Source organism: Lepidochelys kempii, chromosome 2, assembly GCF_965140265.1.
Source record: "Lepidochelys kempii isolate rLepKem1 chromosome 2, rLepKem1.hap2, whole genome shotgun sequence".
Taxonomy (NCBI): Eukaryota; Metazoa; Chordata; order Testudines; family Cheloniidae; genus Lepidochelys; species Lepidochelys kempii.
Window position 1 is genome coordinate 132,135,767 of NC_133257.1, and position 19,404 is coordinate 132,155,170.

Consider the following 19,404-nt stretch of genomic DNA (forward strand, 5'->3'; position numbering starts at 1 on the left):
GGCAGGGAAGCATCAGATAACTTTCAAAGCTAGTTTTAACTTTCTTTTTCTTCAGACCATTCTCTGAGATACTCTTTCAATTGTATTAGAGTTTGGGAATGCTGAGAATCAGGAATCTTGGGTTCCATTCCAGGTTCTGGAAGGGAGTGGGTCCTAGCACACAGCCAAGCACACAGATTTGAAAGTCTGAAAGGAACTGTGGGTATGTGGATGAGATTTTCTACATGAGACCTGAGTTCATATATCTGCCCCTTGCAAATGTACATTACTATATCATTCTTAACTATAAAATCATATCATGAAATATGATCATATCATGAAATTCCTAATTTTTTATGCTTGAAGGGGAAAGCCAAGAAAAGAGTGTGTAAAAAATATTTGGCCACAATGCCTTATCCTATACAATTTACAAGGTCTATTGTAAAATAAAGTAAAATCAGTGTTTACAAAAGTAATAATAAAGCAATGCCTGTTATGAAGTCCGAACAGCTCAAGTCATAGGTGGCCAACACTCAAAGACTCTTCATTCTTGGTTATCAGATGAGTGCATAGACAAAGTTATAGGAGAGTGCTCACATGTTAATTTCAAATTGAACCCTTTGACAAAATCCACTTTGTTGCATATGACTTTTTCCAAAACAGCATTGTTAGATAACTAGAGATTAGTTATGGGATACAAGTCATTTCAGTCTGGTTTAGCTTAATAGTAACCATAAGAATGGGCATACTGGGTCCGACAAAGGTCCGTCTAGCCCAGTATCATGTCTTCCAACAGTCGCCAATGCCATGTGTCCCAGAGGGAATGAACAGAACAGGTAATCATCAAGTGATCAATCGCCTGTTGCCCATTCCCAGCTTCTGGCAAACAGAGGCTAGGGACACCATCCCTGCCTGTCCTGGCTAATAGCCATTGATGAACCTATTCTACATGAATTTATCTTGTTCTTTTCTGAACCCTGTTATAGTCTTGGCCTTCACAACATCTTCTGGCAAAGAGTTCCACATGTTGACTGTGAGTTGTGTGAAGAAATACTTCCTTTGGTTTGTTTTAAACCTGCTGCCTATTAATTTCATTTGGTGACTCCTAGTTCTTCTATTGAGGAGTAAATAACAGTTCCTTATTTACTTTCATCACACCAGTCATGATTTTATAGACCTCTATCATAGCCTCCTTAGTCATCTCTTTTCCAAGCTGAAAAGTCCCAGTCTTATTAATCTCTCCTCAATGGAAGCTGTTCCATGCCCCTAATTTGTATCTCATGTCACTGTCAACTATCCTCTGTTAGGGCCAGCAATTATGGTGATATGGTAGAAATATACTATCATTTTGGTGCTAAAAGAGTGCTCCCCTTTGGACTTTTTTATATTATAAGAAGCAAAGGCACTTGATGAAATTAAGACATCACATTTCAAAGAGATAAAAAGTACTTCATGAGGCAGCCTGTAATTAGCCTGTGGAGTCATTGCCACAGGTAGTAATAGCTGAGCAAGCTTGAAAATAGATTAGATAGTTATATGAATAAGAATAGCATCTTCACGTATATTAGGTAGCATTAAAATTATAAGTACTATTAGTTCTCATCCTTCAAAGTATAAACCAATCACTAGGTAGGATATGAAAGAAATGTCAGCCTCTAGTATAGTATTTCACTGTTAGATGCATTATGGGCTTTTTTTTTACTTCCTCAGAAGTATCCAGCATTAGCCCACAGAGAGCAAGGATACCGAACTATATGAACCATAGGCCTTTTCCAGTATGGCTAGTCATACATTGTAGCTTTTCCTTAAATAGTGCATTTGTATATTAGGGATTGATGTTGCGATTGAATGTGAAATGAGCTGTTGCTCTTTCAGTTTCCTAATGGACAGGTGTTCATCTCTTTAAAAAAGCCCACTCTGCCTTAATGATATTAATTACTGTTGTTGTTGGTCTTAACTGAGAGAACAAGGATTTGAATAGGCTTAGAGAATTATGTACTTCTGGTCTGATTCACACTGAAGCCACAAGACCTATGAAGGAGAAACCTACATGGCTGGAATCTTTAAAGAAGGGGAAAATTTCTTATGTGCAATTCGTTATCACATAGGATTGTCAGTCATGGTTCTTGTCCCTGTAGGTCAAATCAGCCTAGTTTTTTCACTTTGATTTCGAAACCCAAGAAATTCTTATGTGTTTGGTTTCATGTCAGAATGTAAATTGTCCAAAAAAGTGTATTTTCTTGATTTACACCCTGATTTCAAAACCAAAGAGGTATGGTTACTGGATAAGCTTCCAAAATACATCTGAAAACGGAATTAAGTCTCTGAACCATTTCATTCTCATCCATCATTAATTAAATCATTCTTAGAGAGCCTAGAGATGCTAGGGGTACTTATATTGATTATTTATTGATATTTATTACAGTAGAGGCTACAACCAAGATAGGTCATTGTGCCGTACAGAGAAATGGCATGAGACGGTCTCTGCACAAAAAAGTTTAGTCTAAATAGACAAAGGAAGTTTTCGCAAAAAGAAAAGGAGTACTTGTGGCACCTTAGAGACTAACCAATTTATTTGAGCATAAGCTTTTGTGAGCTACAGCTCACTTCATCGGATGCATAACGTGGAAAATGCATTGAGGATTTTTTATACACACAGACCATGAAAAAATGGGTATCACTTCAAAAGGTTTTCTCTCCCCCGCCACCCCACTCTCCTGCTGGTAATAGCCTATCTAAAGTGATCACTCTCCTTACAATGTGTATGATAATCAAGGTGGGCCATTTCCAGCACAAATCCAGGGTTTAACTAGAACATCTGAGGAACAGTGGGGGGGGGGGGAGGAAAAAACAAGGGGAAATAGGTTACCTTGCATAATGACTTAGCCACTCCCAGTCTCTATTCAAGCCTAAGTTAATTGTATCCAATTTGCAAATGAATTCCAATTCAGCAGTTTCTCGCTGGAGTCTGGATTTGAAGTTTTTCTGTTGTAATATCGCAACTTTCATGTCTATAATCGTGTGACCAGAGAAATTGAAGTGTTCTCCAACTGGTTTATGAATGTTATAATTCTTGACATCTGATTTGTGTCCATTTATTCTTTTACGTAGAGACTGTCCAGTTTGACCAATGTACATGGCAGAGGGGCATTGCTGGCACATGATGGCATATATCACATTGGTGGATGTGCAGGTGAACGAGCCTCTGATAGTGTGGTTGATGTTATTAGGCCCTGTGATGGTGTCCGTCAGGGGTGATGGTGTCCCTCATGAAAGCTTATGCTCAGATAAATTGGTTAGTCTCTAAGGTGCCACAAGTACTCCTTTTCTTTTTGTGAATACAGACTAACATGGCTGCTACTCTGAAAGGAAGTATTATCCCCATTTTAGAGATGGAAACTGAAGCACAAAGGCTATGGGAGAACTAGGAACTGAGCCCTCATCTCCAGAGTCCCAGTCCAGTGCCTTAATCACAAGACATGATTCCTACCTGCTTGCATATGCAAGCCCACTATAGAGATTTCAAAATATGTCCCTTGCCTATGTCTTAAGTGTTTTCATAACATCTCATCAAACAACGTGTAACATTTTCTTTGGATCTTTACAAAACAAAATACACAAAAAAACCACCTGTTTCCACAATAAAAATGTGAAATATCAGTTCTTCTGTATTGTGCAGCAACTACTAAAATCTACATAAGCAATTTGACACAACAGAAATCAGCAACTACTGATCCAGCTTATAAATTCATCTTATCTTGGTTATCCTTTTGCAAGGAAAATTGTTTTCATTTTACATGGAAGCTACTGATGCATGAAAAGGAAATGGAGTATAAATAAGATGTAAAATATAGATTCCCATCCTCCTCACTCAGGAGTCTGTCACTTCATCTGTGGTGTCTTGAGCTTCATACTTTCCACAAACCAGTTTTACATATTTAAAACTTCATCACCTTCAAAGCCCTGTATAAAACCCATCATCCACCCAGATAAGCAGAATTTGACAATATTCCCTAAGGAGTCACTCAGGGATTCTCCTTAGCCAGATATTTGGAAAATGCAAAGGAAACCCTTACAAGTCTCCAGGAGAATGGTCTTCAGCACATGAAGAACAACAGAATACTACGGATGGACTACTTGGTTTACCCCGTATGTTTTAATCTCGTCTTCTACTACATGGTGCCCCAAGATACTGAATTCCTGGAAATAGGAGGCAGATTGTATTTAATGAGGCTTTACAGCTCTTCAGTAGATCCAAATGGAATATGATTATATGTACTATTAGTACAGTACTTCTGAGATTCTAACAATTCAAATTGCAATTTAGTGAACTTGTAAAACTAAATGATCAGGCATACACTAGTGCTTACACATCCCATTTTTAAGCAAAGGATTTACAAAGTGCATATTAGATGGGCAGAAGACAAACATCAACTACTGTATCTTGTTACAGAGCTGCCCCCTGAATACATAAACAAAAAATATCACACTTTTTCATGCATTTAAAAGTGGGAAGTGTGAATGAAAGATCTCCAGCATCAAGACAAACAAAACACAGATGACAGCTGGAAGAGAACAATAGCTCTGTATGGTGCCCTTATATGGAAATTTTGTGTGCATTAATATATGCCAAATCGAGAGTGGCATGGTCTAAACACTGGGCATATTCTGTGCATACATTAAGCAAGAGACTGTTATCTAAACTGTGTCTACCTGCTTGAGGTTTGAAGGTCAAAGTATGCATCATTCATCATGAAGTCTCATAAAAGCTGTGAGTGTTTACAAGTTTGAGTGTCTGGGGAAGTTGCATTGCTTCAAAGAAGTGAGAGCACTCAGATGAACATGGATAAGATAGTGTATGTAATATCCAACACTCAAGGCCTCTCTCTCCTTCCTGTTATCATGGGCTTGAGGGGCAAACTGAGCCTGGATTTCTCGCAGCCTCCTACTTTGATCCAAGAGCACACTGTAAATATGAAACATGTTTATTTTCTCTTCTCTTCTGGAACCTAAGTTCACTTCAAACAAAGTTCCTTTAAAATGCTGCAGAGATATAGATCAGGAGTTACAGCGACACTATCGACTTAAAAGCCACATTTCTACATGAAAATGTTGTAACTACTATCACTAGAAGTATCACCTATGATTATTACAATTGATAGATACAGGAGAAAATAATTCCTTTGTGCATTTGACAGCACTTTGTGTATAATCAGTTTCACCTTTCCCCCATTCTTTGTTTTGATCTTTAAGACAGTTACACAGAAGAGAGAAAAAAACAGGAAAATGTATTTGTAGATCCACTAACCTGAAACTTTGTTTTTGTAAAGTAGACTGTTTAAAGTTAATAGTATACTATCAACCTTTGGCACATTAAAAGTGCAAGAATTCTGGACCCGAGACATTATGTGAAAGCATTCACTGCCGAACCTGTATGCCAAGGAGAAAATAGAAGCTGATATTTGCTCTAACTTTTGTAGAGATTTAAATTAAATAGCATTGATTGGATTTTTTATAACAATTTACCAAATTTAGGAGATTCTTTCTCAAAAAGGAGTAAATGCTGGAAGAAAAGAAGCTTGACTTTATTTATTTTAAGGAAAGGATCACCTGGCAAAAAATCAGATATGGCACTATTTTTGTCCAGCTTATACATCCAGGCAGTTCCATACAAACTTAAAGCTACATCTTGCAGTTAGGCCCAGTTCTATGTTGGGGGCAATGCAGAGCTGTCTCACCCCACGCAGGGAGCATTCTTAATCCACTCAGAGAGACTTCTTGCAGCCCTCCCTCAGTGTGAACCTAGGTAAGAGACAGGCAGATTTTGACCCTTTCTTATTCTTGATCTCAGTGGGAGATTTGGGTCCCATCACTTCTCAAATGAAGCCACTCGGGTTTAGGTCCTAATTATGGATTTAAGTAGTTCCCACATTTGAATATTTTCTTAATCTCTATAGTATTTTATGTACAGGGGTTCCTAAAATTCTGTTGACACAGACAAACCCAACTTATACAGAAACAGAAACAAATTAACCAAATGCCAGGAATCCAGGTCAAAAGAAAACTTGCTAGAAAGTGAAGATGGCTATGGTTTTGGCAGTCTAATATCACATATTACAATAGAATACTGATTGGAGCCATGGAGGAAACCCCTTCTTTTACAAGAAGAATTCACTCTATCTTGTTCTTTTTCTGAAGCACTAAAATATAATCTACAAGCAGTTAGAAGGATTATACAATTCAGATTTAGATATAGTAGTTTTAAGACATTTAATGGTTGGATGCTTGGAATTTAATGCCAAATTCTGCCTTTGGATGCTCATGTGAAGCTTCCTTTGAAGTTAACGAGAGCCCTATATGTGTTTTCCCTGAAGCACAGAATTTGGCCTATAGTGGTCATAAAGGAACTAGTAGAGTTTCATACACTTTCAGAGGCTAATTCCTTTCCTTTATGGTTAAGAAATACGAAATTGTAAACATTTACATGGTAGTGTCAGGAAATCTTTTAATACTATGCTTTCACCAGAAGCACTGGAAGATTGTGAATAATCTAAGAGGCTATTAATAATAACCTAAGTCTGAAGCAGATCATGCAATCTCTAAATCATTTTGGGTTGATCTGACATGGGTACCCTCCAAATTCCTTCATAAAAGAATGGAAAGTGAGTGGTTTCCATTGTAATTTGGACAAATTATGAATAAAATTCATGCTTCTATACTATATATGTTTATTATCATGCACGGCAACTTTAGCATGGTATTGGCATCTCTTGGCCAAATTCTAATGTTCTTTCTCCATCAACACTCTTGCTGAAGTCCAAATAATACAGCTTTTTGTTTGTAAAATGTCAGATATTTGTGTGTCCACATGGAACTGGTGAAAAATAAAATGTTTGCCAGCTTTCGGTGCTGAAAACCTTATTTCTAATGATGTCTATCAAAGTTGACTATTTTTGTGACTATCCAATGCAAATTTTAAAAGGGCTCTCAACCCAGTCTCAAATGTACTTTGTGCAATTCTGCATATCTGAATATTTCCTAGTGGAATTACGAAATTTGCATGTGCAAATACTGCTTATATATCATGTTTTTTGCGCACAAGAGTGTTTGTGCGATATTAGAGGCCACAATTTAAAAACGTTGCCCTCAATATTTCTCAGATCTCTGAGAGAATGTAATGCCTTTCTAAACTAGCTTTCCAAAACTGAGAGTGCCAAAAATGCACTTCACATAGGTGAGAGTATAGCATATGATACACTTCACATATGTGCATTGTGTTAACTTTGACCAAATATGTGATATATCTATTCAGTTGTGATTTGTTGATCAACATAATTAGCAATGGTAGAATACTGACTGATTTGATGACTAGGGCTTTAAGGACTTCATTCAAAGTCTCATAACTATAATCTGAACAGTGGAATATACCAGAAAGTCTTTAAAACAATTTTATGACATTGGTAATAAAACACCATCCTAAGAGTGACTGTTGACAGCTGTTTCCATTGTACAGAAGTCAGAGAAACAATGAATTCACAGCTATGATAAGCCTGCGTGGAAAGTGAAGCTTATGAGAGATGGCAAGAACAATTTCATATTTTTGCAAATTAGGATGTTGGAAGCACTGCCATTGTCATATCGTAGTTCTTGCAGATTGGGGAAATTTTTCATTAATAACTGAAAAGAAAAACTACTTATGATGATAAGATCCAATGGGATACCCAAGGCCATAACCAGGGCAGGGTGAGGGGGGCAGTTGCCCAGAGCACAAAGCTGCAAGGGCAGAACAGTGGGGCAGAGAATTGAAGGAAAAAATGATAGGGGGTGCAAATATGCTTGCTTGCCCCAGGTGCTAAAATGCCCTAGTTACTGGGCTCTGGAGATACTACCTTCCTAGAAGAGTTTCTGAAGCATATGTTGCTTTCAGCAACACCAGAATGAATCCAAAATAACTTAATTGACCTTATAGGAGCTACTCCAAATTTAAACCAAAGACATTGGGCGAAATTCTGTCCCTATTGAAGTCAATGACAAAACTCCAATTGATGTCAATGGGGCTGGGATTTTACCCCTTATGTCTGCAGGATATTTGCTCTCATGATATGAATAAAAATAATATAATTACAAATTAAGGCCTTGATTCTTAACCTCTTGATTCTGATTCCCTAACATTGAGGTATTCCACTGAAATCAATGTTAAGCATGTCCACAAGTCTTTGTAGGAGATTGAGTTTTATTTTGCTTTTCCAGATATCCATTGCACATACTGTCCTTATTGAAATATAAAGTGGTAGGGTGATCTTAAGAGTCCAAATCTCTGTACAAACTGTTATGGTTTTTGTATATATAATTATGCAGAGTATAAGCATAGCAGGGTAGAGAAATGTGTACACACACTATGCCCGCTTCCTTCCTTGGGAGCCCAGGGATGAGTGTAGGCCAGTTGTGCAATTCTAAGAAAAAGCTTTAATATTCAAGGAATTATTTAATTAACTACCTCCTGGTGTACATACTATTTTATTTTTTTTAAAGATTGTATTTTTCTGTTTTATACCAAAAAAAATTAATCTCAGGTTCAGTGAGGTTCCCCCACCCTTCACTAACTTCTATGAACAGAATCTCACACTGGGGGTAAATTGTTTACTAACTGATTTCTCTTCAAGTTGGGATTTTACTAACATACATATCCTAAATTTTATTTTATTTTACTTAGCTCTACAAATGTTAAATCTTAGTCTTTTGTAACTGCAAATAGAGCTGATTTTTTTTTTCAAACAGAACTCTTTTTAGTCAAAAATTGGTCTTTTTTCAAAATTGGATTTTTTTCCAGAAAAGAACATTTTCAGTTTTCAATATTTTTTAAATACAATTCAAAAATGGAAAGTGTGATTTCTTTTCTTTTCTTTTCATTTTCTTTCCATTTTCAGTGGCAAACTAGAAAAAAGGTAGGCAAAAATTGAATGCAATGGAGGAAAAAAGAACAGGATGGGAAAAATGGGGGCAATACTTTTAACATTTTTTATTTTTAAAATTTTTAAACCAAAAACTTTTTTAAAAAGTTGTCTTCATTTTCAAGCAAATGAAAAATGCCTTTTCTAAATCTGTAGAAGAACAATTACTGATTTTTTTTTGGTGAAAATTTGTTTCCATTTTTTGACCATCTCTAATTGGAAAAGAGTTAAAAGTAATTTGCTCTGGCAAACTATGGTACTATATATAATGTATGGTTCCTTTGACCTGAGCATTTCTAATCATGCCATATATGTGGTCATAATTGTACCTCCTTCCCTTCATCTTTCCCTAATCTATCCTCTTCCCCCACCCACATTGTATTTGTACAGTGAGCATACAGTATCTTAAAAGTTTCCAAGATTTATTACTTGCTCTGATGGGTACCGGGAATATTTCTGAAACATTTATTATGTCATAAATCTGAAGGAACTTTTTAAGTGCACACATTGTATGTATTTCTCTTCATCCTACCTCCGGATGGTGCTGAAAGGTGCATCTCCTGCTAATGTGCTCAGTGTTCCTGACAATGGCTATAAAATCAATACAAAGTCAGCCAGTTTAGCAACAAGCACCTCTTGCCTCTGCTGCTACAGTTTTTGAGCTGGTTTGCTATACTTCCACATGCACAGATTGGTTATAAAGTTGTTTTATTTGTCCACAGAGATCAATAAGATCCACATTTGAAATTAATATCAAGTTAGCTGTTTTGCTAGCTATGACAGTGACTTGTGAAATATGTCCTTTGTGAATTAAAATACAGTGGTAATAAATAGTTCTTCTTTCACAGCATTAGGAGTTCAAAATCTTTAATTAGAACATTTGGATGATTATCCATCTGAGACTATATGCTTCCTTCATTATTTACCTTTTTACCTAGGGGAACAGGTCCTCAAAAAGTTTCCAAGAAAAATGTGTTAAAAAGAGGTCTTATTTTGCCATATTTCTTTTCATATGAAGACAGGAGACTTTTTTCCCCTTTAGTATCTATTAAGTCAGGTAGTCAAGACAGGTCTTTTCTCCCTGTTCAGCTGCAAGAAGTCACAATGGCACAGGTGTTAAGGAGGCAAGTGAGGATCACATTAAAACTAAACCAAGCTTCAGCATGGTAACCACTGAAAAAGAAAAGGACTCATGCTGACAATGGCAGGTGTTCAAATTGTTTGAAGTTGTTCATTGTGTAGACAAATTAAAAAAAAGAAAAGAAAAGTGCTTGCTCTTAAGTACAAATCAATTGAAGGTAATACTTACTGGCATGTTGACAGAGGCAAGTAGCTACTACAGGCAGAACAGGGTTAAGCAGATAAACTGAAATAGTTTTTTTTTTCCTTTGGAATTCTGCAGGTAGCGATGTTTGTTTCATTTTCCAGGCTTATTTTATACAGCAGAACTTTTGCCTGAGGAATCAAAGATCATAGAGTAATGAAACTTATAGATCATTTGTGATAGGAAGAAAAATCACTGAGTTCAAAGTCTCAAATTGCTTTGTTTTCCAAGCCATGGCAATAAAGCAATAGTCATTTCTAACCTTTCTTTATCAGCAAAATGAAGAGATGAAAATCTTCTTCTGACAGCATTCCAGGAAAGCCAATTTAGTATTTCGTTACACGGTTCCTTTGGGGTTCTTCATCTTGCTATTCTTCCATAAAAAACCCCAGATCTATTCAGTATAGAAATATTTGCTTATGGGTTCGTTTGTTTTGTGTGTGTGTGGTTTTTTAATCTACATTACCCAAGCTAATTTTTGTAGTTCTTCTTTAGTTATTAGAAGGAGCAGTCAGATTGCATGGATTCTAAACTTAATTGGTGAAGTTGCAAGGGCTTTCAGTAAAACAAAACTTTAAAAAGAGATGGACTCCATCCCTGAGGAGGACGTATTTCTTGTTGTCTTTCCCCCTAATCTGTTCCTTAACTTTTTTTAACTGCTGTTGTTGAAAACCGAGAGACAAAGTGGGTAAGGTACTATCTTTTATTGGACCAGTTTCTGTTGGTGTGAGACAAGCTTTCGAGCTTACACGGAGCTCTTCTTCAAGGCACCTGGTCCAATAAAAGATATTACCTTGCCTACTTTGTCTCTCTAATATCCTGGGGCCAACATGGCTACAACAACACTGTATACAACATTCTGGAAAATAGCTTTATATTTTGTAATTCTGTCCTTGCTTGTTTTATTCACTGGGGTGTCAGAGCATCAGTGTACTTCAACACTGGGAGAAATTCATTGTCAGTGCAGAGAGCCAGTGGAAGACACCCCGCCACCACCACCGCTTAAGTTCCACACAGAAGCTGTGGGATGTGGCTGGAGGAGCAGAAAGGGTCTCTGTTAACCTATATAGGCCAGTGTCTAAGGCAGTGATAAGGATTAGCCATGGAAGAAGCCACAGGCTCTACATTTGGGTGGATCCAGAAGCCCAAGTGCAACAGGTGTTGAGGGGCTGTGGTGAGAAGTTATTAATAGACCCTGCATTGATGGGTGGATTTTACCTGCTCAGATCTTTGGTATCTATCTGCATACAGCCTGATGAGTTAACGTTTTAGACAGATGGAGTGGATTTTACCCTAGTATGCAGAACTACAAAAAGGCAGCTGCAGCTTTAAATGCCTTTGTTTCTCTACTGATATTGAAAGGAAATTAAAACAGCACGGTGGCCTCAACTGGGAATGCAGGGGAAGGCTACAATGCACTAGATACACAGGGTTAAATCTGGAAGATTAGAGGACATTTTAAAGTAGTAATGTTATGGAGGTCAGGGACTGGTGGTGGATAATAATTGAAGGTTTTAAAATCAATCCAAAACTAGGCCAATGTTGTCAAAATTAAATGCCTAAATTTAACACAAAAATCCACATACTGGTGCACACAGCCTGAATTTCACAGGTGCTGAGCAACCATCTCTGAGATTGAAGATACTGTTACTCTTCGTGCTATACCTGGTATGTGGATGAAAAGCAAGAGTTACACATTCTATGAAATCAATGAAAAATCCCCACAGGAAATGATAGCTGTTAATCTCAAAGGCTGTCAGTTACTGGCTGTGATTGGCAGGCTTTCTGACCAAAGGAAAAAAAAGAGAGAAAAAAACCCAATCAATTTCTAGTGTAGAAGTAAATATTATTTTTATTAGTTGTTTTTTGTGCTTTTCAGAATGACTAGAGAAGTAACCCTGGAACCTTAATTCTTTTATGTACCTAACAGGTAAAACATGGATAGTAGCAGGGCATGATTTTCCATGTGGTCTGGCCATTGTACTTCAGTCCTAACCTTGATGAACTCCAATAAAACCAAGGGGCTCATGGGACAGCTGAAACCCTCAGATAATCAGTGGAGCTGGCCCAGAGAAATCTCTGGAGTTTCGGCATCAGATCTTGCTGGCTCCTTCCCCAGGAGGACTAGCTGGTTCCCAAGGCCAACAAATGCAGCACAACTAAAGAGTAATTGAGTGCAGAGGGATTAGGGCAAAAGCTGAGGTATAACTATGAAGTATGTTAACAGTGTCTCACTTAAGGTATGTTGCTCAAAGCATTTTAGCCTCAGGTAAGACATTTTAGCTAATTGTGGGTGATTCTCTTCCTCCCAAGACTGGCCTGTGCTGAAGATAAGAACCTGCTACTTATTAACAGCTCATGGCAATGATCTTTTATGCTCATTTAGCAGGAACTTTTGATTATGGTGCAGAATCAGGTTCTGGCTTCTATCTCTGACGTTCCCTGGGGACTAGATATGTGAATGTGTTGAAATGTTCATTATAAAATGGAACTTTCATAGGGTTTGAACTCCTTGTAGACCTCATGCTCCTGAGTATGACCCATGACTAATGAACGAGTATGTAATATATTGCCTAACTGGATGTGATTGAACCTCTCTCTACTGGCTGTTCTATATTGAGGATGAAAGTCTGCTACTGACTAAGAGGAGTTACCTCTTTAGTTTGAATATTAGTGGGGTGTGCTCTATGGTAGTATTGAAAGTCCCAGGATTTATCTCCACTGATGGCTATGTGGTCACAGATTCATTGCACGAGCAATGAAGTCCTACTGACCTGGCTGGCCATCTATCCAAACTTCACACAACAAAAACTCTTCTAGAGGCATGATCCTCTTTCATATTAATGGTTTTCATATAAATGAGGTTGTAGTGTATCTTTTCAAGATAATTTAGTCTCCATTCAGTTCTTGGCTTCTCTTTGGAGTCAGGCAACAAAGGAAACATAGAGGGATGATATAGATACATTTCTCACTAGGGATTGGATTAACTGACTAATTGGATTAATTGATTAACCCAACAGTGGAATAAAGTCACCTCTGATAAGAAAGAGCACCTGATTAATGATGACACCGCAGCATAGCCATCAGGTGGTAACAACTTTCAATGATTTCGCTGTGGTCCAGGCTCAAAAAGTGAGCTAGATAGCCTGTTGCCAATCTCTTGAGTCATAACTGCTGCTGAAATAAATTGCCAGAAGGTAAATAAAAACAATAAAAATGTATTATTTTTCAAAAAAATCACATATTTTAAGCCATTCTCCTTATTTTTGAGGACAGCTAATGATTGTTGGACATTTGAAGTTGACAGGAATGCATTAGATACTCAGGCAACGAGGGGGGGAGTGAGTGAATCAGGATTTTAGGCTTCTGCCTTGCCCTTTTCCAGAGCTAATTGTTGAAAGCACCAGGAAAAGATATCACAGGCAAGGAAAAGGATAAAGCTGTCATAGTAGCAGTGGTGAGGCAATGTGGCAGGATGGAGAGGAGGCTGGTGCTAGATAAGTGGAGTGGTGCAAGGATGGGAGCATGTAGATACAAAGTACATGAAATAGGTAGGAGCAAATTTACAAAAGTTGTAAAAACAAGAGTAAGATTTAACTAGATGCTGAATTGTATTGACGGGCCAATGGAGGACTTAGAGCATATAGTTTTGCTACTTTGTAGGTGAAAGAAGGCTCGTGGTGATATTCTCTATGAACTGCAGTTGAATGGTTGCAAACTCGGCCATGGGTCACTTGATACTAGCAACACTCAAGCTTACTTTTTTCATACTGAAAAAGACTTAGGTATGGTTGCCCAGTACTTGTATTTACCTCTTCACATACTGAGCACTGACTTTTTTTTTTTAACTGGTACTTAAATTTTTGTCCTTAAAATGAAAACAGTCATTTAGATAATTTTTTCCTCTATCTACTCGGGAACATGACGTGATAATTGTAGTGTAACTAAAGCAAAAGTCACATCAATTAAATACCAAAGTGAAAATGATTCATCTGAGCAAACAATATGCTAATGGTGTTAGTATATTGTTCTCTTGCTGTTAATTATATTAATTACCAAAGATCACTTTGCAGTTGAAATTCGGATTGTCAAATCTAATTTGATTTCCACTGATGACAACCTGTCAGTTAATTCCAGCAATTGTTAACACCATTGGTGTGGTTTGTCTATAGTGAGATATTTTCCCAGGCTAGACGATGAACTGCACCATAATATGTAGATTGGATAGTTCAACAATAAGGCTAAGATTTAGTCATCGGTATTTTTGGTCAAAGTCATGGACAGATTAGGGGCAATAAGTAAAAATCCACCCCCACCCATGACCTGTTAATGACTTTTAAAAAAATACCCTACTTAAATCTCTACTTCTGGGGCCCTACTGCTCTGAGAGAGCCCCGCTGGGAGGGGACCCTGGTCCAGTACTGGGGGTTGACTGCCCTTCAGCTGCTGCTCCTGGGGATTACTCTCCAGATGCTCTCTGGGCATCCTGGGTAGCCAACTGGCCCCAGGTCTCCTGAACAGTGGCTGGTGCGGCTGGCCCCAGGGACCGCCAGAGCAGCTGGCCACAGATCACTCCAGCAGCGGCTGGTTTGGGTCACCTGAGCAGTTGCCAAAAGTGATAAAAAGATCCTGCTGCTCCTTTAGTCCCTAACATGGGTACACATGGTAGCTCATGACTGAACCCATAATTTCCAGAGAAAGAGAACACATTGGCAGCATAGCCAGTTTTAGCATTTTTTTTAATTAGGTATATTTCACAACCCGTTATCTGTACTTAAGCTTGCAGTCCCACACTGGAGAATATAACTACTGGAGAAAGCAAACTGAAACATGAACCAGTTCTTTGATTGGTTATTATATTTGTTTATGATATGCATAAATAAAAAATAAAGGAAGATAATTGAAATATATGCAATAGTTTAGATCAGAAATTTCCTAGCTTTAAATGGTACCTTGTCATCTGTGTCATAATGGGCTGATCTAAAACATGGAAGTCAACTTTTCTGAAGGAAAATGTTGTGTTGAACAAAAAACTTTTGCAGTAAAAGGTTAGTCTGTTCTTATGAGATTGCTAACTCAATTTTTGCAGAGATCAAATGTTTGGATAGTGAAGATAAGCATCAGAAATCTGAACCTTTTCAGGATGTTCCATTATTAAAAAAAATAGGGACAGGATTAATTAATTGTATGAAGCAGTGGGTAATCTGAGTTATATGTGCAACTCACACTGTTGATAAAGCTTTGTGTTTATATAAAGGCTGGGGGATAGCACAGAACCTATACATTCATGACAACAGAGTTCTCATCTCCCTAAAATACAAGGAATTAGGAAAGCACAAAGACACCTAGTACTCTAATGACAATAGATCTTGTTGTGTGGGAGGTCTTGCATCCCAAAATGAGGTATGACAAAGAGAGAAGCAAAAAATTCAGAAGAAAATTAATCCATCAAACTAATTTCCTTCCCAGTTTTAATTTTAGAGGAAGTGGAACAGGTTTTTGTTTATTTGTTTGACCTACAGTGATGGGGATGCCAATCCAGTGATGGGGATTCCACATCCTCCCTTCATCTGTTATTCAATAACTTCACTGGCTTCTTGTTCACATAAGATGAAATTCAGATATGTACAAAACTCCAGCACAAAATGCACACACTGCTTAAATAATGTTTAAGACCACTGTGGAATTAATCAATCATGGATTTAGGCCATGCATAGCAAGAGGCTCTATCAAGTATTTTAGATCATAGTTAGCGTCTTGTAAGTTTGATTTTAAAGGGTTTGTACTAGAAGTGTGTTTTGAGGAGCAATTTGAGGTAAGAGGGAATTAGATTCATATATGAGAAAAGGAAGATGTTTTCAAAAGATAAGGGATGGCACTAACAATTCATATGCACTTCCATTTTCATTTTGGTACTTTGCTATATTAATATCAAATAGGAAATACCAGTTATGCACACCCTGTTTTTACTACATTAATTTCTCCTTTTTCTTTACCTTTGCTTTTTTATGTTCTATTTGTTGTCGTACTGCAATTATATTTCAAAATGAAAGCAAGCTACTTTGAAAAAAAATCAATAAAATAATCATTGTAAATGATCATAAAGACAAACTACCAAAGAGAAGTTTCATCTGAACTAACACATTTCATCAAAGTAGGACGATTCAGTAAATTAATGAGAATATGATAAGCACTATTGTTTCAGTTAGGAAAATAATGAAGATTATTTCAATGGAACCAGCAATGAAAAGTAATGAGTATTTTTACCCATAAAATCAACCATTACTGATGAGATTCGAAGCAGCACTGGTCTGTTAAAGGATTAGCTCAAAAAAAAAAAAAGTAGCAGCACCCTTTCACAGTTCTAGCCCAAATGGTATCACAGACTGCAAGAAAAGCTCTTGCCAGATTATAGTCAAAATCGTGCTTCCAGGTAAAGACTTAAACTTCATATACGCTTTCAAAGTACTGTTGCGAACCAGACATATTTCTGCTGTGTGTGGAAACTAAATGCAAATGTGAAGATTAGGATAATACTTATTTTAATTAAGTATGTTTATTTGTTCTGAGAGTTTCTCATATAAGATTTTGGCACTTTGTGCCACAGGTTGCAAAGCATAGATCTGCTTACTATGTAGAGAAATAAGATAGTTCAGTGTAAGCCAACATCATTTGTATTTTTATTAATAAAAATAATAATTTTCCATTGAAAACCTTAAGCTTATATGCCTGGATCATCTGATGTGCCTTTATTGGGATAGGTAGAATCCATATAAATGTCAAAGGAATCTAATTACTTTAACTAAATATTTAATACATTTGAAAGACTGCAGGCGAGGCAGGGATGAAGGATATCTACTCAGGGCTGGATCCTTTTTCTAAAATACAGAAATCCACATAACCTTAAACACAGATTTAGCATATATAGGACAACCAAGAAATAGAATATACACAAGCTGAGATCTATGCCCTTGGATCCTAAGGATCTAAAAGCTATGAAGGAAATATCTTACTAGAAGGAAAGAGACTATAAATTGTACAAGACATAAATAAGAATTTGTTTTTAAAATGCTGTAAAAAGCTTTTGAGCTGCATGTGTGTATGCTAATACAGAAGTTTTAGTGTAACAAATGCTGACCATGTCACAAATTTACATGAGAACTACTGTATTATTTAGTTGCAAATTTTGTTTCATTTTTTGTGTAAAGTGCAAAGTTAAGAACCAGATTAGTACCTCTTCCCCAAATAAATATTGAGTGTCTTGATCCACAATTTTTATGTAGCCTGATTGGCAAATACAATATTATTCACTTTTATTTTCTTTCTTTCCCTGCCTCATGTGAAACCATTCATTTTCACTTTATGACAAAAACCTGATTTGCTCAGTTTAAAATGTTATCCAGAGGAAAATTTCCATCAGATTATGATTTTAAGATGTTGTGGTGTTGAACATAGTGGGCTGAAACTACTTGATGATGTATCTTTAACCATGGTCCATCATCACTCATAATTGTATTTCCAAATAGATACAATGCAATATTTTCTTTTTAGATCTTTGAAACATAATGTGCACCTGTAAGGCCAGCATGATGCTGTTTTCTGTTCTTTAATGGTTCTATTGTTTAAACATCCACGCTGTTTAACTCTAGAATTGCAATGTTGGAATGTTGAGATGTGGGCACTTCTCTACATTGGTAGAATATAATGCCAGCTATCCTATATACTCACCCAGGGCTTGATTCTGTTCCCATTCAAGTCACTGGAAAAACTTCCATTGATTTGAATGGTGCAGGACTGAACACTAAGGGCATATCTTCATTGCAAGACCAGGTATAGTAGAACTCAAGTTAGCAGGACTTGAGCATCTATACTCATTTGTAACCCCAGGTTTGGAACTGTTGAACCCTGGAGTTACACTGCATTATGCAGGCCTGGATCCAACTACTCATATCCCAGACTTCCTAGTGCCCTCCCAAAAAGTGGCCACTCTAGCCCTTTTTTGGACATCCACTGCAGGAAAACTTGAATGTCTACCAAAAGATAAAGAAAGTTTGCTTGCGGAATTGTGGTATACTTTTGGGGGGCTCACAGAGCATGAACTCAGTGGAGCTACACCTACACTGAAAAGCAATAGGGATTAAACCCTGGGTCCCAGCTTGACTCAGGCTTGGACCTCCACCCCTGTGAGATCATGGGACCCTTGGTCCAAGCCCTGGGCTAGTGTGACTTGTGTGTAGATGGAAAGGGATTGGGCTTGAGTCTGAGTTTGAATGCTGGACTTACATTGTAGTGTAGACATACCCTAAAGGACCAGGGCCATTGACTTCAAAGGGTTTTGAATCAGGCCCCATGAGTCCAAGCAAGGTGCTAACCTCCCATAGAGTTCATTGGGAACTGAGGACACTCAGCACTAATCAGGAGGTGCTCTGAACCTTGCAGAATCAGGCTCTTGGCAGGGGTGCTGGAACAATTTGTATAGTGGGGTTGCTGAGAGCCATTGAACCAAACTGTAAACCGTGTATATACTGGAAACCACTTCAAGCCAGGGAGTGCTACAGCACCCCTAGTTCCAGCACCCATGGTTCTTGGACTATCCCATGTCTCTTATTAGTAGGGCCACAAGAATGACCTGTGCCTTCAAACTGAGCTGTATGAAGCTGCTACTTTTTGCCTTGAGAGTGGAATTGCCTGAGATGTTAAGTCAAGTTTCATTAAGGCATTTTCCCCCTCTCTTAAACCCTACAGATTGTTTTATTGCAATTATGGTGAATAATGTAAAATTTTGAATTTCTCCCACATTGAAAAATATTACCATTTATATAAAGAAATGTCGTCATTCTGTTGTAAAATTATTCTTGGGCAGGGGGTAGCAAAATGGCTGTTCTGAAAGAAAAAGAAAATGTTTTCTATCTCTTTGTGTTGCATCCGTTTTCAGCCCAGTTTTAACAAGGTATAACTTTCATAATTTAAATAGTACCATTGACTTCAAATGGAATGATCCAGTGACTTCTGCTGGATGGTGTGGGCAGCAACAATGGCCACGTTCAGTATATAGGGGTCCTCTTAACATCACAAATCAGAACTGCCTTGAGACCCCACTCAGTAATCTGGGAAAACACTACCTGGACACCTCCAATAGGCTTTACTTTT

The 19,404-nt window shown here is 37.5% G+C and overlaps 1 protein-coding gene across 2 annotated transcripts in view; it reads left to right on the forward strand.

Annotated features, from left to right (window-relative positions):
- CDH18 (cadherin 18) overlaps positions 1–19,404 on the forward strand; it is an 839,398-nt gene that overhangs the window by 331,552 nt on the left and 488,442 nt on the right. The window lies entirely within an intron of this gene.